Genomic DNA, 21,082 nt, shown 5'->3' with positions numbered 1-21,082 from the left:
CTAAAACAGTTTATCTGAGCATACTTAGTCTTCAAAAATATGGAAGTAATACTTGTAATCAAACAATACTACGATGGCACCCAGATTACAATTAAACCCAATTGTAGATAGCCAGCCAGAGTAATTGAAATATTGACATGCAAATTGGAACACAAATTGAAATCCAAGCTTAGATCTCTACCCATTTATCCAGGCAAACCACTCTTACCACAGTTCACTTGAGTCAGGGGCTCAGCTGCTAGGTTTGAACCAGGTCAGCAAAGTTTATTTGCAGCATCAATGGTGATGCCATTACCACGGTTCAGTAAGCATAGCTGGGGAAACAGTCACTAGCAAGAGGGCATGGATTAAGAGAGGGCAAGAGTCAAAGGAGCTTTAAGATCAAGGAGGACTGGATCGAGGGGAGCAAAGCAGCCTTGGTCCCACTTGGCATTTAGGAACAGCGTTATATAGGAAGAAACCAAAGACCTGTGCTAAAGAGAGAAAAAACCCATCAAGTTTTCCAAAGGCCTGGCCATCTTGCCTTTTTAGACAATCATCTTGGACCATACTGGCAGACTGAAAACAGCATATAGCCAGGGAAAGCATAGCATGTAGGAAAGCCAACCTGTCCCCAGCCCTCCAGCAAGAAGAAAGGATAGCAGCCTCCACAGACTCTCACTTGCACTGTGGTTTTTGAGAAGGTAAGAAAAAGGAGCATCTTGCACTGTCCCATATTTCTCATACCTAATCACAAATGATTATTTATTTATTTATTTATTACGTTTCTATACCGCCCAATAGCCGGAGCTCTCTGGGCGGTTCACAAAAATTAAAAACATTCAAAGTATAAAACAACAGTATAAAACCATAATATAAAATACAATATAAAAATACAATATAAAAATTACAATGAGAGAACTCTCTACCTTCCCCCATATGCCCCACATGCAAAAAAAAAAAAAGTGGCTAATAAAGACAATATTCATGGATTCCTGAGGCACCAGATAATTGCTCATAATTTGCATGTTTTTTGTTTAGCTTTCAAGCTTCCATGAGCCACAGAAATCTATGATATATGACTGTGTCCACGCAGCATGATCAGCGCAAAAGTAAGCAAATATGGGCCTGTGCAACCCAGAGCATCTACCACACTGGAAACCACAGAACACCTGTGGCATCACTCCTAGAAGTGACAGGATTTAAAACATTACTTAACATAATTGATTGCTAACTGATTGCTCTAGTTTAGAAAGCATATATGCTGGGAGATACAGTAGACGGACCCATAACAACTGGTCTACACAAATGCAGCAATTAGCAACATCTGGACTGCCAATTAACTACTCCTTCTGCCCGGAAACAGCTCCAACAAATGGCTGATGATGCCTTTCAATCAGTGCTGCTATTCAGTAGATTAGGTATATAATACACCAATGAAAACCTACTGTAACATAAAAAATGTGAATGCACACAACTGACAAACACCATAGAATATTGGAAATAAATACACCACCTTGGCAATATAGCCCATTTAAGAGTCGAGTGTGTCCTCTTTCCACCCACTATAAGTACACATGTGTGCACAACCAGGAAGCTTAACTATGGATTTGGCATTGTATCAGAATTGACAAGTCACAGTTGATAAACAGCCAGCAACACCGAATCAGAAACCACAGTTTGAGCCACTGTCTGAACTAGCTCGCCATAATTACAGGAAAAAAAGAATGCCAAGGGGCATACAACTACGTGTAATAATTTGCTTATCAAGAATGTAAGATAACTGAATATAGTTTATCAACAGTTTTAAATTTTAAACAAGTCTAAAGCTCCAGATCAGGTCAAAGTAATATCGTCGTCCTTCATAAACAGTTACATTCAGGGTATTGTGCCTAACAGACAAAATTATTTCCACAAGCAACATTGTGTCCAACAGAAAAAGTTATTACAACAAACTACGTTGTTTAATTTATAAGTCAGCCAGACAAAATTGTTACAACAGGCTACGTTGATATCATGAACAGTTACATTCAGAGAATTGTGTCTAACAGACATACAATCACCATAATTACAGCCATGGCTTTGTCTTCATAGACTGCATCATGGAGAAAAGGGTGAATTTATGAATCAGCTCTAAACCATAGTTTCCTTTCTTATAAGTGTGAAAGTTCAAAAGCATGATGGGTAAACTTAGAAACAGTATGAGGGCTATCAAGTTTATTGCAGAGAATGTCAATGTACAACTATCTTCATGCTGGACAAAATTTGTGGGGATGTGCTCTGTGCAAGAAGCTCGATCTCAGAGAACAAGTTTGTTCCCTTGAGGTCTATGAAGCTGACTTGGAGAAGCTGTGATAGGCAGAGAAGTTGGTGGATAAGACCTTCATGGACATGATAGTGGCACTCCATTTCCAGGGTGGCAGCTCCTCTGCTGTCAAAGAGAACGTGGGTGCCATTCTGAAGAGGGGAGAACAATCCTTTAAGAAGGAAACTACTCACTAGAGGATGAACAGATATACTCTTGCACAAAGGATATGTTTCCACGGAGCTCATGGTTGTAGGTAATTCAATAATTAGAGATCATCACCTATGTTTGCAGTGGGGTTTGCGATGGTTAAAAACCTACCTTTTGTGAAAGTTGCGGATATCACCAATCATCAAGATAGCTTGGTAGGAGTTGGGGATATCATCCAGTCATCAATATAGCCTGGTAGATAACACTGAGGTGGAATCATCAAAGAAGACACAGTGTGAAATAAACTAGAAACCTCAAAAGGGTTAGGGTCCTCTACAGAATCTCTGTGATGACAATCCCAGGCACCCAAAGTATTTTAGTACTGGGTACATGCTATCATGACTGATGTCAACTACCCTCACATAGACTGAATAAAGCATGTACTAGTCATAATAAAGAGGTACTATTTCTCAATACCACAAAAGATTCCCCTAGAACAGTTGGTCATGGAACCATCCAGAGGGGATGTAGTTAAACCTATCAAGATAGATCAGTCCTCTTTCTTTCTCTCTCTCTCTTTCTCCCTCCCTATTTCTCTTTTGATGTAATTGCAACAATGTTATGTTTGTGTATGTCCTCTATTATATCATTTTTATTAGCATTTTATATAACCTCTACTGTTTTAAACTTTTACTGGTATTTCGTCTCCACAGTGGAATCACATACCAACCAGTTTTTGTTGTGTTTGTTGATTCAAACTGGGAAAAGGACAACTTGCTTACGTGTAACTGGAGTTATTCAAGTGATCAAGTGTGCATTCACACACATGGGATCTGCTACTGTGTAGAGCCTCAATTCAGGAAACTTCTGTAGCTGAGGAATTTTGGCAGGAATCCTTCCCCCACTGTCCCAGTGCACATCTTCCTAGCAGATTCTCACTCACTGCCTCAGTTCATTGAGACTGACATTGTAACCCTGGAACTGAGGCCTTAGCTAGACAGGGCGAAATCCCAGGGCGATCCCCGGGATCATCCCTGTGTGTTCACATGATGCACAGTGGATCTTGGGATCAGGGAGGAATGATCCCTCCTTTGCCCTGGGATCTCGCCCTACACTTTAGGCCCAAGTGTGTGCTGGCATCACGGTTTGTCCCGGTTCCTCACGAGGAGCCACGACCCATCTGGGGTGGGGTGAGCGGGGTAAATTAATTTTCTTTAAAAAAAAACTTAACTTTTGCACACGAGTGCTCGCGCACATCTTCTGTTTCTTTTTATACTGTATTTTGTATTTGTGTTTTTAGACTGTTGGTTGTTTTATTATGGTTTTAATTTTTGTGAACCACCCAGAAAGCTTCGGCTATTGGGCGGTATAAAATGTAATAAATAAATAAATAAAATTTGAAAACAAAATGGCGGGCGCGACATCCTCTCCTTCTGAGGCTGTTGCATGCAATAAAAACATGGCGAGATCTTCACCCCTCCGTCGCGCAATAACTGGGAGGTCTAGCTAAGGCCTGAGAGGAATATACAGTACCGAAGATAAAACTTGAGTACGGCCACAAAGAGGAGATGGAGGTCAGGTTGTTTGAATGCACAGATGACCTCTCGAAGAACTACAGTTATAGGTAAGGAACCTGTCTTTCTTCTTCGTAGTCTCTGTGCATTACACATATGGGTGAACAGCAAGCTGACTTCCTGGAGGCAAGGCAGTGTCCTATTGCAGAAGAGACAAAAGGAACGCCCATCCAAAAGCATAGAATGCACAAGCTCAAACATCCAGTCTGCAATGTCGAATAAATGTAGAAAGCTGGCAAAGGTCAGGCAAAGATACAACTCGCTCGAATGTGACAGAGGCTGCAACGCCACAGATTTCTGCAGTCCCACAATATTGGGGGACTGCAGAAATCTGTGGCGTTGCAGCCTCTGTCCACATTCTAGAGAGTTGCAATTCGTACCACCCAGGCAGCGAAGCTTTGCGAAGACAATGGCAAACCTTTGCCAAGCCTTCCCCAAGCAAGACTGCTGTAATTGGTTGGATAAACTTCATGCAGTGTTGTGGAAAAAAGCGTAGACTCGCCAAAGGGGAAGATGGTTCAAACTCTTCTGTCCTCACAGCCTCCTGAGCCTGTACTAGTTGCCTCACAGAGTGTAGCAGTCAGGGCCTCTCTCGCCCCCTACTCCAGCTCTAATAATGGGCTGCACTGACCTTCCTACTCCAGGGCAGTCTCTTACACTATTCGTAGGAGGTGTCAACTGATTATCTCGGGGTGGATTTAGTCCAAGTAGTAAAGCTGAACCTACCAGATACCTATCTAATTAGGCTTACCAAGTGACCTCTTGAGATAATGAGGGTTCTCTCCAAAGAACCCCAGAAACATCACAGCAGACTTTCAAGTAACCTTTAGAAACCCTTCTGCCCATTTCTTTATTCCCACTTCTCATTGTGCCACAGAGTACTGAGGCACTGTTGCAGCTATTTATACCACAATGCAACCACACAATCCTAGGCCCAATCATAGAATTGCAGAGTTGGAAGGGGCCTACAAGGCCATAGTTCTAATGAATGGATTTTGCCAGAAATGTAGAATCCACGCTGCAACAAATCCCACAGTGCAATTACAGATGGGCGGCTAGAACAGTGCAACACACTTTTTGTCCCATAAACATCTATGCGGGACAGGGAAGAAGCAAGCAAATGTTGCTACTTGCCCAGGGTAAATACATCAGGATGCATGAAATTAGTTGTTTGCATCCTGATTCAATGTCTGTGCTTTTTTAATTAAAAGAAATGTTGTGTGTGTGGGGGGGGTGTTATTTGGAGAAAAATTTGCTCCCAGAGATCTACTTCACAGCTGAAATTGGTTTTGAAGCTGAATTGTAGACCTCTTTTTGAAAAATAGGGTCTTATAATGGAAATGCTGACACAGCCCTAAATATAGCTGCACAATTGGTGGTGCTATTATGACAAGAACTAAAAGCATCTGTACACAAGAGAGGGTGGAGAGCAATGAGAGACCGCAGGCATAAAGGCAACCGGAAAGGTTAGCAAGGTCTCTCGTCTAGAGGCAACAGCCTATCTCATGACTATCATCAGAAGCTGGTCTCTCATCCATTATCCCACCCACAGGCATGCCAGTTTTGACCTTCTCTTAGTCCACTTACAAAAATGTGTCTTGACTTTTGTTCTACACAGCAGCGTTGCTCTCCTAGAAAACAGGTGCTGAAATAGATCAAAAACGTTCAACCATCAAAACGACACTTCTGGTATCACATTTTGTTAGCGCCCATTAATCACAAAACAGTGATCATCAAATAGAGAGAGAAAAGCAACTGAAAATTTCCGGTGCGGTAATTCAAAGAAGCTGGGCAATTAAGGGGAATATATATATATATATATATATATATATATATATATATATATATTCAAATTCCTCAGAGTGAACATCACATTTTTAACCACCAGATCTCCATGTCTGAATAGATATCTCACATTTATAGGTAGAGCAATCCTTTGGTCTCCAGGAGAGTGTCCCAGGGACCATAGGATATATGTTGAGTTTCCCCCTCCCAAACCCATACACTCCTATGAATTTGGTAGGGGGAATCTGACATAGGATTCTTCCTCCACGCCCTTGCAACCACTGCTGCAAGAGCAACCTCAGAGGAACTTAAGGAGACCAGCAAACATGTATTCTGTTAGGCAGGGAAGAAAAGGGAGAAGAGAGGCAAGGATCTTATGAGCTGAAAGGCAGTGTTTCCCACAGTGCTCTATACTCACATAAGGTTTCATTGAACCCTTTGCACTTGGTGCAAGAAGATGTAAGATTTGTCAAAATAATAAAAATGACATTATCTATAAACAAACATGCCCAAAGTAATATAGAGGCTTCCATTGTTGTCAGTCAAGAATAAGCAAAGCATTCATGCATGGTCTACTGATACAGAAACCAAAGATATCGCATAAAAGGAAGTACAAGTATACAAAGATAAGAGCTGGCCCCAAAGAAAATGTAACTGCAGCAAGAAATTGTCAGAAGTAGCTAACAGAAGTATATTTTGCAAGAGAGCAGGGCAGGCATTCTGATACTACACAAATTTCAATTCTGGTTAAATATTTGATTTATCTTACCTGAACAAATGCTTTGGGGGGGGGGGGAATCACATTAAGAACATAAGAATATAAGAAGTGCCATGCTGGATCAGACCAAGGGTCCATCTAGTCCAGCGCTACGTTCACACAGTGGCCAACCAGTTGTCAACCAGGGACCAACAAAGCAGGACATGGTGCAACAACACCCTCCCACCCATGTTCCCCAGCAACTGGTGCACACAGGCTTACTGCCTCAAATACTGGAGATAGCACATAACCATCAGGGCTAGTAGCTATGGATAGCCTTCTCCTCCAAGAATTTATCCAATCCCCTTTTAAAGCCATCCAAATTGGTGGCCATCACTACATCTTGTGATAGCAAGTTCCATAATTTAACTATGCGCTTTGTGAAGAAGTACTTGCTTTTATTTGTCCTGAATCTGTCTCAAGCAACAACAGCCTTGTGCAGTTTCCATTCACTTAGCCATGGTTAAGAAATCAATCCCCCCCCTTCCAGTATTAACCATGGTGCAGCATGAAGTCTGCGCAAGCACTAATGCTAGCCATGGCTCACTTTCAACCCAAGTTTCAAACATAGTTTGCAAGCCAACTTCAAACCATGGTTTCAAAGTAATCATGACTAAAGTTAAACCTAGGTACAAATGATACATCATGATTAATGCTGGAAGGCAGAAATTCACATGGGGAAAGGGAGAAATTCACATGGGGGGAAAGGAAAAGCTTGAGCCGGAAGCTGCAAACTCTAATCTGTATCAGGCATATAAAGCAAACAAACTCAGGTCCTCAACTTTCTTCTACCCTCAAATTGTCTAGGTGCTTAAGTACTAGAGGCAGCAGCCAGTTCTGCCCTGCATCCTTGCTCCAAATCCCCTTCATGTTATAACTCTTATTTTTTTATCTGCACCCCTTTTATCTTATCCCTTTTATCTGCTGTGCACACACACACACACACACAAACACATACATTACTGTCTGAAGATCCAAATAAACGGAACACAAAAATTCTTAATGTTCCTGTATTAAAAATCCAAAGAATGTCCACACTTTTCCAAGAAAGTAGTTAGGGAAAGTATAATGTTTAAAACAGATGTTTAGAAATTGAAATGTAATATTTTGAATGCCATTAGTGTTTTTAAAAAGTTTTAAAACAAGGTTAGACAATTCATGGGTGACAGGTTAATATTTTTGGCTGGAAGAATGACACATTATGGATGACAGTCATTACCCTATTTTAGAGATTAAAATTACCAGAAATATTGAAGTCATGGGGCAAGGGGACTTTTTTTGCCTTGGGGGAAAAAGAAAATTTGGGGAAATACATGCAATACTTACTTTCTTATCAAACTTATTTTTGCTGCTTTAACATAAAATGCATCATTGATAACTTAGCATACAAAGTTGTACTATATGGCAAACTTGTGAAATTTACAGACCAATCTTATATATGTCTACTACTGAGTTCAGTGGACTTACTCCCTATTCAGTATGTATAGGATTACAACCTCAGTATCATTATTATTATTATTATTATTATTATTATTTATTTATATAGCACCATCAATGTACATGGTGCTGTACAGAGTAAAACAGTAAATAGCAAGACCCTGCCGCATAGGCTTACAATCTATATAAACTAAATTGCAAATATACCCAATACAAGAGAGAAAAGGGGTGGCAATGTGCTGTATCACAAGCTTTCAAGGCACACATATCTCAATTTTTGCCAACTGAGAAGGAGGAAAGTAATTTTGAAAATAGAAACCACAAATTTTGTACTAAACAACAGAAGTGTATTTGAACAGAAACAGCCTCACAGGCTCCAATATTAAGGACTAGCAGATTATTTGGATATTGAGTTAAAAAGTAAGTAAAACTTTGTCAAATAAAGCACTTCATTCATTCCAAAGGAGAAAAGATTTCATAGGAATTTCCCTCCAATCAAATGTTCCCCAAAATGTCCTCTGATAAAATTGGGGGGGGGGGAGAGTCCTCAGAGGGTGAGGGGAGAGTCTTAATTTTTCTGCGTTATTTTCCTGGCCTTCAGGTCTCTACCCTATATTCCTCCTGAAATGCCTGGTAGAAGTATGCTGGTTGAGGTGAAGTATTGTCCTGGGCTAAGTTAGATTAATCATTGCTCCAACCAAGTCCAGCAGCTTATGGGCAGAATCCAATAATGCCCACCCACTAACAGCTGCTCGTTCTGGAAGATGCAAGCATTGCCAACATGCTTCTGGCTTGCCCCTGGAAGAACTAAATCACTGTTCTGTAAGCAGTAGGGTCCACTTGTAGAATAGAATTGGAGGGGCTGGCTGTATGTGGACCGGAATCAGCAGCCACCTCCACTACCGGATGGGAAGAATTAGATTTTGTCCAATGCTTTTGATTCAGATTTCAGTTTGCACCACTTTAAATCCTAAACCAATTAGGTCTAGGAATTCCAATCTATCCCTATCACTTTTAATAGGTACCGAAAGGACTTTCCTTTTGCACAAAACCAGTCTTAACTACTCTTCCACAGTCGAAGTACCAACAACATCAGTGAAACCTGTGCGGTATGGTTTACCTTGAAGCTCTAGTTTAGGCTCAGGTCACCCTCAAAAGCAGCCTTTCCTTGGGAGGTTTCACCATGACATTTACTAGCAAAATGAGAAGTTAAGAATTAGACACATTCTTCGAAGTCCTGTTCTACACCATTTTCCAACTGGATGCAGAATGGGAACACCCAGGGAAGGTTTCCTCATCCTAGCTTTCTCCGTGTTCAGTAAGATGGCCAATATCATAATGCCCTTAAACAAATCTATGGTGTGTCCACATTTGGAATAATTAATATAGTTTTGGTCACTCCATCTCAAAACAATCTTATGAAGGTTGAAAAGGTAAAGAATATGACAACCAAATTGGCTAAGGTATTGGACCATCCTTCTCTACAAGGAAAGTTTAAAGCATTTGGGACTTTTCCGTTTAGAAATAGACAAGTAAATTTCACAGTGAGTCAACTAAAAAGTGCCCCTTGAAAGTTGAAATCCGAAAACTTGAAAACTGAATTCAAAGGAGCAGCAAACGAAAACCAGTTAACTCTCCTTTGACAATATAGGAGACAAAGATGAAAGCTCAAAAATACTAATAAAACATTTAAAAGTCCAGTAACTGATAAACCACCAGTTCAATTAAGAGAGTCTATGGAAACATTCAGCTAATTGAAGTAACAAAATGAGCTCCCCACCAGCAAAGGGCTGGGGGGGGGGGGGCTGAAGATCAACAGTACACCAAAGAGTAACAGAGACAGAGATCTTCATTATTATAAATTATGCCTGAATTTTCAAAGCGGAATCCCACAACGGTTACCCCCTTGTAAGAACGGAGTGACTGTTAAAGGTCAAAAGACTGCAACGAGACTCGTCACTGCTGGAATTTCTTTTCACAAAGAGCAGTTAATGTAGACCAAGCAAAGAGCCTAAAATTAGCTCTGCTGCCAGCTGTGTTTTGTTTCGTTGACATACACATGTGTTCGTCTGTTCCATTTTAGCAAGCAGGACAACCACTGAATTATGATGTTGACCTGTGAAGTGATGGAGACATAAAATTCTTACAAATATACATTCAAGATTAGAGAAGTTAGACAACACCTGACTCCTGATCAACAATGCAATATATCAAGCTGTTTTGTTTTTAATCAAAGAGATTAGAAGTCTTTTTAGCTAATCTCTGTGCTGTCCATTAGCAGGGTGGAAACGAGCAATTGTAAGAACTTCCAGAAAAAATATTCCCAGTCCACCTATTTAGCATTGGGGCAGCTTCCAGCACTCTCAATTTGACACATTTTCTCCACAAGCAAAAGATCCAGATGATTTCTCATCTTTTCCAACTATACGATATGTTTTTGGGGCGCAGTGACCAGTATACACAGTATTCCAAGTGTGAGCGCATTGTACATTTGTATGTAGGTATTATGATACTGGCAGATTTATTTTAGGTTCCTTTCCTAATAATCCCCAAGATGGAATATGCCTTTCTCATAGAACCTGCACACTGGGTTGACACTTTCATCGAGCTATCCACCATAACCCCAAAATCTCTTTCTTGGTCAGTTACCACTAGTATAGACCAGCAAATATCTGAAGCTAACTTTTTTGTGGGGGGAGGGGGGCGGGCACAATGGATTGCCTAATGGATTGCTTCCTCGCTGTCTGAAGCTGCTGAATCTTTAGCAGGGGTCAAGAAATAATTCTCCTTGGAGGGCCAAGACCAACAATTAGAAATAACTCTTGGAATAATTAATGTATACCTACACACACACCCCCACAGCTATCACTCACATACAGCGACATTAGAGACTGTACATCTGATGAAGTTTATAACTAGGATGAAACGGGACATATACCAGATTCCTGTAAACAAAACAACGCAGTCTGTTGTAATTTAATATAACAAGGCAGTTTTTTGCACCAACTTTTTATGTCAGACTTACAAATTAAAAACAATGTAGTTTGTTGTAAGAACTTTTTCTGTTGGACACATTGTTGCTTGTGGAAATATTTTTGTCTGTTAGACGCAATACCCTGAATGTAACTGTTTATGAAGGATGACGATATTACTTTGACCCGATTTGGAGCTTTAGACTTGTTTAAAATTTAAAACTGTTGATAAACTATATTCAGTTATCTTACATTCTTAATAAGCAAATCATTACACGCAGTTGTATGCCCCTTTTGGTTCTAGAGACCCTATATAATTTGGTATCATCAGTAAACCTGGTCACCTCACTGCTCACCCCTAACTCCAAATCATTTTTGAACAAGTTAAAAAGCACCAGCCCCAATGCAGAACCTTGTATTGGAACCTCCCTGTTTACCCACCTCCATTGTCAGAACTGACCATTTATTCCTATTCTTTTCTTTTTGTTATTTAACCAGTTACCTATCGATATGGTGGACTAACTGAACCTTTGGCCTGATTTAGCAGTGGGAAAGGTGTAGGACCAGCAAAAGCTGAAATAACATGCAGGAGTGGATGCAGGGAGAAGGGGAGATGGCTGTATATACACTGGAGTCACATATACCCTACTATGAAAACCTCTGTGCAAACATTTATTTATTACATTTATATTCCCTTTTTTTGTCTTGCCCAGAGTCGAAAGTAAGTTAGGCTAAGGATCAGTGACTGGCCCAAAGCCACCCAATGAGCTTCATAGCTAAGTGGGGCCGAGAATCTGCATCTTCCAAGTCCCTGTCCAGCACTCTAACCGCTACACCATAATGTGCAACATCTGACATTTCAATCTACAAAATCATTGTCCGTCTGTCCCCATACATACTTTATACTGCAGTGCCCAAATTTTGGACAATCCATTTCCATCCTAATTCCCTATAGCCAGAATCATGGTTTTGCCCCCTTGTCACGAGTTTGCATTAAAGTATATTCCATCCTGTTGCCAGTTTCCTCTGGTCTTTTATCTATGCTGTACCACTGGCCGGCAATTGAAGCTATGATGTTATCAATGATAGTTAAGCATTTAATCCACTGGAAGAGGGGGGAGTCAGGGTTGCACACGCACACACCCCTGCCAACGTAGCCTCCCAGGGCAAAGAATCCCTCAATTTGAGCCCCATTAACCATGTCATTCTCTTGTCCCCATTCACTATGCCTCCACAATAGTTGTGACATAGAGAAACATTTCTCCATCAGATCTTAGAGCAATGACTGGTATGGGATTAGTGCCATTTGGTATGTCACCAGTTAAAAAACGTTGATCAAATAATATCTGATTATTTGATCAATGTTTTTTAACTGGTGACATACTAATCTAAGAGTAAACATCATTCAGCGAGTGACAAACATTTCTAATGCAAATACTAAGTTCTCATTCTGCAAACTGAAGATCAGAGGCCAATTCTACTTGCATCACAGGCTCCTCTACTGGGAAGGTGAAACCTCCCTGCAAAGCTTCCGTCAACAGGTGAAGGCTCTACGTGTTTCCAGGGTATTGTCTGGTTCATTTATTAATTTAGATTATGTTGCTGCTTTAGCCTTTTTGGTATCTTATTTTAAATTGTTTTAACTGCATCATTTTTACTTATTGCATTTTCATATTGTTTTTAACTTTGTCCATTGCTTTGAGTGTACCCTATTTCTTCGATTCTAAGACACACTTTTTTACCCATATAAACGTCTCTAAAAATGGGGTGCATCTTAGAATCGCGGGTGTGTCTTAGGTTGTTTTTTTTTCCTGTTGGTGGTACTGAAATTAGTGTGCGTCTTACAATTGATGGCGTCTTACAATCGAAGAAATACGGTAGTTCTAAAGAAAGGTAACTAAGGGCACAACCCTATGGTCCCTGGGAGAGCATCCCAGGGACATAGGATCCTTCAGATTCCCCTTCCCGAAACCATAGACACTGCTACAACTTTGGAAGGGGGACTTCAAGTTCTGATCCCTTCCCACCCCCAGCCCTTCACAGCTGCTGCAGGAAGAACTGCAGCACCTACTTTCCAAAGTCGATGGCCCCATAGAGGTCAAAAAAGGGGTATTCTGGTGGACGGTAAGTGAAGGGGAAAAGGCCCATATCTGCAAAATTCTGTGGCTTCTCTAACCCTGGCCCTGCCCTTGCCAGTGGGTCTCCTCTAGACGGACTCTGAAGCCTGTCTAGAGGGAAAAGTAAAAAAAGAAAGATAGAGGGGCATAAATTCCCTTCGTTGCTCCTCCTGCACTGGCAGCAGAGCATTGGAATCTCAGAAACCTCAAAGATCGGAGGTTTCCATCTAGTGGGCAGCAACCCAATAGGGTTGTACCTTTATAAAATGTATAAATTTTTTATCAGTACATACTATACAAGAGAGACAGTAAACAACCAGATATAAGCATCAACACCTTTAATATTTAGCTCTTAAATTCAACCACCCTAGCTTGCCATCAACCTATATGAGGAATGCAGAATTTGGTCTCTGAGGAACAAATTCGATTTTGTAGAAGCTCTCAGGGGGGCACATTCCAGTGGTGGTAATAATAATAATAATAATAATAATAATAAATTTATTTGTTTATTTGTTACCCGCCTCTCCCTCTGGATCGAGATGATGGCAAAAAGGGCCAAAGGAAACAAACACACCAACGTGTTTTAGATTAAAACTTTTGCTGTCAGCAACAAAGACACAGGTGGGCAATTTGCGGCAATCCAGATGATTTGGCCTACAACTCCCATCAGCCATAATCAGTTTAGCCAATGGTGAGGGCTGATGGAAGCTGTAGGCCAAAACATTTGGAGAGCCACAAGTTGCCCAGCCCCAAACTAAGCCTTAGGAGAAGCATTTCAACCTTTTAGAATGGTGCATAAAACCTGGGAAACTCCTGAATGGTTGGAAGAAAGAGGTGAGGCCAGTGGAAGAGGGTATGGCCTTCTGGAGAAATCCTGAGGAATAGGGACCCTCAAGGCCCAAGGTTCTGCACCCCTGCCCTACACCAGTAGTTTCTGCATGATGGTTTTCAGAAAGTTGGAAGAAGCAACATTTTCAAACCCTCACTTAAAGTGCAATCCTATACATGTCTACTCAGTAATAAATCCCACAGAGTTCAGTGGATGTATGGGATTGCACCTTAAATGATAGAACAGTCTGCTTTGAATTTATCTTTATTTTATTTTGTGAGCTAAAATGTCTAGGTAGTGAGTCAACCAACCCAATGCCATTGTACAGCCTGGAAATGAGCCTTCATTAGTGAATTCCCTCTCTCTGCCCTCTTCCTTGGTAAGATGGCAAGGTCAGAAATAGAACCCAGTGTCATCACAAATTCTTGCAGAGGTCACTGTCTGTATTTTCACTCCTACAGATTTTGTTCAGTTCCCTCCCCTGAAGAGCTCACAGTTTCTATCTTTAGATGCTTACATGGCCCCAATACATCTGTATCCTAGTACATCAAGTCTTTAACATATCCATCCCCAAAAATATCTTACCAGTCAGGGAAACAATTTTACAGACAAAAAACTAAGAGTTTTCAAGACTAGCAGCCCAGATTTTGAAATGCAAAACCATCCTAAACATGTTTATTACTTAGTGAAGACACACTGTATTCCCTAGTAAACAGGTTTGGGATTGCAGCCTTAAGCGCATCAGAAACATTATTGATTTCAATGGAATTTACTTTCAAGAAAGAGCTTTTATGTTTGCAAGCAGAGCAGCCTTCCCAAGGAAATAAGATAAGAAATTCAGGCCTTCAACTTACAAAGGTTTGCATTTTCAATAAGGATTTTTTAAATTCCAAACATACAGCAAACAACACTCTTTATCGTATCATTTATGGGCAGCAGCCACTCACCTAAGTAGTCCAAGCAAGCATTTATTGCTTGCTTGGACTACTGAAGCGAGTGGCTGCTTCTCATACCGACAGAGGGCATCTTATCTTCATTCAGCGCCCATGTCCTCCCTGAAGTCTTTATTCTTTTGCCCCTAACACCCTCTGAAGGAAGAAGCAAATGTAATAAGTTACATCACATGAAGACCAAGGCATGCAAGTTCCTTTTGTTACAAGTTAAGAAAATGCTTAAATGTTTCCTGAAATTAAATGCCAACATTAATCAACAGCCCTCCAATGCTACCTACCTTTTCATATCTCCAATATGCCAAACTAAAGCCTTCACGTGCCTTTAACTCTAGCAAGAAGCTTACCAGAGCTCACTATCACAACTTGGGAATTACCAGATTGGTCACTTCCAAGCTCCTAACAGCATCATCCCCAAGCAAACAAATGTGCCCCTTCCTCAAGGAGAAATAGACCTAGCAAATACTGCAACACTCCATATAGTTCACGCAAACCTATTCTTTAGCAGAAGCATTAGAACATGGTCCACCAGTTTACAACCTTCATTCACTCTCCACAGAAAGCAAGAGTGGGAAAATAGCCAATTGGGATTCTTCTGTGACAAAGGACATGGCTGAGCCAACCTCAGGAGCAAAGAAACTCACCACCACCAAAACAGAATACTTAACACTAATCTCTTAACTTGGTCTATGCTAGGGCTTAATAAACCCCTGGCAAAGGCCTGCACAACTTGTAACCTACCAAGCTTGAAACAGTACAACAGCCATGTATGCAGGTAAAAGAGGAGGTTCATTCTCTCTCTCTCTCTCTCTCTCTCTCTCTCTCTCTCTCTCACACACACACACACACACACACACACAGAGAGAGAGAGAGAGAGAGAGAGAGAGAGAGAGAGCAACAAATATAGAGCTGGTGGCTTGCGTTCAATGTGGCAGGTCACAAGTTATGTATGGCTACCTTAGCTCAAGGCTACGTTCAAGGCAACTATACCAAAATACAATTCATTAATAGCACCAATTCCTGCAGCAGACAAATGTCATACCAATTATAGGCCTACCCTTCATATTTGCACAATGTGATTAATTGCTCCCAATATGTTGTCTACAGCCAAGAATCCAGAAGAAGCTGAGTTAAGAAAAAGGAGAGAGATCCCTAAGAGCCAAATCAGAGCAAAACCTGCAGCAGAACATCATGCAGGACAAAAGTGAGCAACAGAATAAAAATACAATGAATTTGTGCACAAACAGCTAACTTACTAGGATGCTTACTTTTAAAACCAAATGGTATGCCGAGGATGACAATGCAAAGCAAGGCACAATACAGAATCAAGGAAAAGCTAAATAAAAGTTGTAAGATGAGAAACAATTGAAAATGTGATAATAAACTACTGACATAGCATGGTCATAATGGCACGGAAGCCTGACCACTCACTCCAGATATTAAAATGCCCTTCAGGTTCAATATATTGTAAGACGAGGACAAAATTCTGAGAAAAAACAGAACATTCCAATTTGTTAATAAGATTGGTTCTTCTCAAATTTGCTCAAATATCCCACTCCCCCGCCCCCCAAAAAACCATCTTCCTCTACAGTTGCTAGATTAAGTAACACATACACAAAATCATTACACTACAATTAGTAACAGAGCACAACTCTGGAGCAAAAGCAAGCAGGATATCATTTGTTTTCCAACACAATTTGCTCTGAGCTCTCGATTAGATTTTTAGCGGGCAAATTGCTCCCAAGAATACTGCTACTTAAACCACAAAAAGGCTATCAAACAGTTGATGATATCTGTACTTGGCTCTGCATTTTATTTCTTCTGTTTCTCAAAAACAGATTGAGGCTGTTTTGACCAAGGCCAGATTATCAAATAGACTAATAAGTTCCTGGCCTAGAGCCCATGATTTTCACAGTACAGTGCTAGTGCAGTCCTAATTCTTCCCTAAAAATTTGCCATCTAAAGGGCACTTCTCAGCAGCCTGGTGAGGGCCCATTATTTTTTATAATATAGTACTGTTATAACAATTTGACAGTGATGAAGAAAAGATTATTAAAATATGAAAAACGTAGATTTGTAGTGGAAAAAAGTTTAAGCAGTCCATCAAGACCCCCACAATTTTCAAACGAGCTATGAAAAAATGAAGTTTGAGAACTGTTGCTCTAGATTAAAGGCAGTCTTCCTTGAAAACAGACAGTCCTTGGAGTGACTTCATGAGAATGAAAAAGTTTAAGAGGATGAATAAAAGATGACACTGAAGAGGTGTATTATACAATGAACCACCAAAACTTTCTATGAACCTTAGGGACTACTGCATAAACCTGGAAAGCAAAAGACAGCAGGTAAATGGAAGCACCTTCCACTGCATACAACTTAACTGGGAGAGCATGCTGCATGAAAGCACCCAAAGAGCTTAGCAATATTTCAAAGAAAGGCAGATGTGCAGAGCACATCCATAACTCCTGCATAGAACTTTTAAAGTTGTGATAATGGTATGAATCCATGCCCAGGTATTATCACAAACACACGTGCCAAGAACCGTCTCCTAAGGAAAATCTCATCCATGATCTCTCCCAAGGGGGCTCCCCATTCCCCCTCAGAAGTTTTCAGTGCTGTTGCTTGATAGAAGCAGAACACACAAACTTTGGAGTTTTAAAAAAGAAACAGAGGAAAGAAATGAAGTTGGAGATGAAACCTTGACAGACTTTGATCATTTTCTCCATGAGGCTATTATAGCAGAGATATTTGAAAAAATTTAAAAATTATATCCTGCTTTTCAAGATACAACTTTTCAGGGATCCACCATATATTTTGCCCAGCTTGCAGTCAGATTCAACCCATGGGCCTTCAGCAAGTTTTTGAAACATAAGATGTGCTATGGAATTGAAAGTTACTATTATTATAAATGAAAAAAGGCAAATCTGTTACTAGAGATGCTAGGACTTGCCTTTGCTTACATCACCTCCAAATGTTGGTGTTCGTTTACTTACTTATTTAGATGTATGTTCACCCCATCTCAAAGGCTTGAGACAGGTAACAAAAATAACTATCAGTAAAACAGAGTAAGACTTCACAAAATTCAATTCCGTTCACCCCACCCTTTATCAAATTAATCCTGGATTTCAAAGGCCAGCCCGAATGGTATGCTTTCTTCCAGAAGATGCTCAGACTTGGTTTTGGCAAACCCACAATGAGAAGGAGTTCCAGGATTTGGAGGGAGCCACTGAGCACATTTCCCTGTCCTTGCTGACTGAACTAACCAACAGATAGTATCATCAGCATTCTCACATCACAGTTACCAACTTAAGAGCCAAATTCTACTACCAACTCTTTAACATCACAAGAGATGACAATGTTCTTCAACTATGAATCCCTTGAAGTCATGGGAACCCAAAATATAAGGAGATCCTTCATATCCCAACCTACAAATAAGCTCTTTATGGCATTTTTATACTGCCCAATCGCCGAAGCTCCCTCTGCGGTTCACAAAAATTAAGCTACAGAATACCAATGTCAGACTCATCAAGTACAAAGACCTGACTGGGCTAAAAATATACCCCACCTCTAGCAATCCTCATGCCCATGGCTTCATCTGTGCCACTTGACCCAGAAATAAGTCCTTCGAACCCTACACCAAAGGTCACACAGGTCTCCCTTAAGTCTTTCTTAACAGCTGTATTATCAAGGTTTCGTCACCGTGTACATTGATGGTGCTATATAAATAAATAATAATAATAATAATAATAATAATAATAATAACATGACACATGTGGGGTGGGATAGCTACTGATGGCCAACCCAACTGTCCATTCCCCCCCTTTGCTCAAACTCTAAATTATTGTCTAAACAGCATTCATTCTTGGTTTTACACCTGTTGCACAGATGGAGCAGGAAATGCAAAGTCTTCACCTACACACAAAACCAGTCATGAGAGGGGCAACATAAAGAGAATATCAGCACCATAAGCCCCCATTCTCAGCCCCAGAACATGTTTGCAAACTCCCAAATAACGATAGCCCCAGTACCAAAACAGGAAGGTGATAGGAATTCCCAATCCTAGTCCCATTTAGACGGCCGTGCTTACCTTGGCAGGCGGGAGGGAGGGGGAGAGCAGAGGAACCTGTCCCCCCCTTCCCTCGCTGGCGTGGCCTGGTGGTGCTGTTGTTGCTGCTGCTGCTGCCGTCTTCCTCTTCTTCCTCCTCCTCCTCCTCCTCCTCCTCTTCGGGGCGGGGAGAAGAGGCTGGCCTGGCCAGGGGACCTGCTGTGCCCCTTCTTCCTCTGACGTGAGCGATAGAGCGTAGGTAGAAGCGGCAAAGGGAGAGAGGGAGGGAAGAGAGGAGGAAGGAGGGGAGGAGGAAGCTCTAGGGAGCAACAAGAGTGGGGAGCTGGGAGTGGGGGTTGAGAAGCAAGGGGAGAAGGGGGGCGCTTGGTGATGGAGCCAAGCACAGGGCGCTGAGGGTGAAGCGGGGAGTTGGGGGTGGCAAGACACGCGGGACCAGAGGCAGAAGGGAGGGGCTTGAAATGTCCAGGGGGCAGGGAGCTCTGGGGTGGTGGAGTAAGGTGAGGGAGGGGGGTGCCTAAAGCTGGGCCCAGAGACGCTGCTAGGTGAGGGGGACCCCAACCCCCCCCCCGGAAAAGAGGTGGTGGCAGCAAATGGTGGCACTGCCTGCTAGGGAGGGCGAGTGGGGCGAGGAGAGAGAGAGAAGGCAAGCAGGCAGGCTGGTTGGGGCCTGGAGTAATGATGGTAGTGGCCAAGGGACTTGTGAGGGGCAGGTAGGGCCGCCGGTGTGGGGAAGGAAGGAAGGAAGGAGGGATAAAAGAAAAGAAGGGAAGCGGGGAGGGGGGGGGTAACAAAAAAAGAGAGGGGGGGAGGAGAAAAGAGGGGGGGAAAGAAAAGAAAAAAAAGAAACAGAAAAAAAGGGGAAAGAAGCTGCCGGCCCCTCCCCCTGCCTGCGCGCGCGTGTGGCGTCACTCCCCACGTTACGCGGCGCGGCGCCGTACCCCGCACGCGTCACGTTGCCGCTACGCCACGCCCCCTGGTCTCCGTTGCCATTGGCAACTGTGAGACGCGCCCCGCCTACGAGGCCCGCCCCGGGAATGGCTGAGCCTCGCCTCGCCTCGCTTCCTGGGTTCACCTTAAAGCAGCCTTTCTCAACCTGGGGCGCTCCAGATGTGTTGGACTGCATCTCCCAGAATGCCCCAGCCAGCTGGCTGGGGCATTCTGGGAGATGCAGTCCAACACATCTGGAGTGCCCCAGGTTGAGAAAGGCTGCTTTAAAGAGAGGGCGGGAGAGGCTGGAGGAATGGCGAGGAACGCGGAAGAGGGGGGTTGTTCTTATTTGGTTTGAATTGGAGTTTCTCAGGAAGCCCAAAGCGGGTAGTCCTCGAGTTTGGGACGCTTCCAGAACAGCTGGCGAGTACTTTTCTTGGTGGCCACATAAGTAGTTTGAGGGAAGGCTACGGAGTGTTTTCCAGGGATGTGGCCTTTTGTGTTTGCCTTAGCTGTCCTTGATCCATGATAGGATAGGGTGGGTAGATAGTACTGTGCAAAAAACCCTAAGCCACCCTGAAAAATGCAAATAAAGGCCATTTATCTGAGCAGTGTTTATTTGCTTGAAAAAAAACAGTGTATAACATTGAAGTAAACACAAAAGAAACATTAATACACGGAACTGTAGCAAAAGCTCCTTGTGCTTTTAAAACAAGTCAGTATTTTAAGACTGCAAAACTGAAGCAATTCGTTTTGGTAGACTGTTACTCCCCCTGCCTGCCCCCCCCCCCAAGTAGTCCTGTGTTAATTTCAAGCTTCTTGCATGTTTTGCCATAACTCTTCTTTTGACTTTGGCTGCTTTTTGTTCTTTTCTTTGTCCAAGGGATCCCACGCAGCTCCGGTTATGTCAAAGTCAGGGCTCTGAGGTGGACAACCTCATATTGTGAGTGTTCCATCTCCAGACTTCTGCTCTAAGTAGGTCTTAATCATGTTTGCTGAGTGTTTGAGGTTGTTATTGTACTGAAAGTTAAAGGGTTCCCCCCCCAAATCAGTTTTCCTGAAAGTACAGCATGATGAATCAAGCTCTATTTATATTTCTCAACATTCATAATTCCATCTATTTTGACCGGGGCATCATTATGATCCCATTATGGTTATTATTATTATTATTTATCTATTTATGTATTTATTGCTTTTCTATATCGCCCAACAGCCGTAGGATATAAATGCGCAAGAG

At 41.9% G+C, this 21,082-nt stretch overlaps 1 protein-coding gene across 5 annotated transcripts in view; it reads right to left on the bottom strand.

The window, feature by feature from the left end:
- The window catches only part of R3HDM2 (R3H domain containing 2), a 162,713-nt gene extending 142,988 nt beyond the window's left edge, over positions 1–19,725 (bottom strand). For 2 of the 5 annotated variants that reach the window (XM_063119230.1, XM_063119231.1), the window contains exon 1: positions 18,940–19,725. The gene's annotated coding sequence lies outside the window, so the exon portion shown is untranslated. The remainder of the gene's footprint in view (positions 1–18,939) is intronic. The other 3 variants (XM_063119233.1, XM_063119232.1, XM_063119234.1) reach the window with 2 other exon arrangements.
- Positions 19,726–21,082: the final 1,357 nt, after the last annotated feature.

The sequence above is a fragment of the Elgaria multicarinata genome, chromosome 3 (assembly GCF_023053635.1).
Source record: "Elgaria multicarinata webbii isolate HBS135686 ecotype San Diego chromosome 3, rElgMul1.1.pri, whole genome shotgun sequence".
Classification (NCBI taxonomy): Eukaryota; Metazoa; Chordata; class Lepidosauria; order Squamata; family Anguidae; genus Elgaria; species Elgaria multicarinata.
The sequence above is the reverse complement of the archived record's forward strand: the minus strand, read 5'-3'. Positions and strand labels throughout refer to the sequence as shown.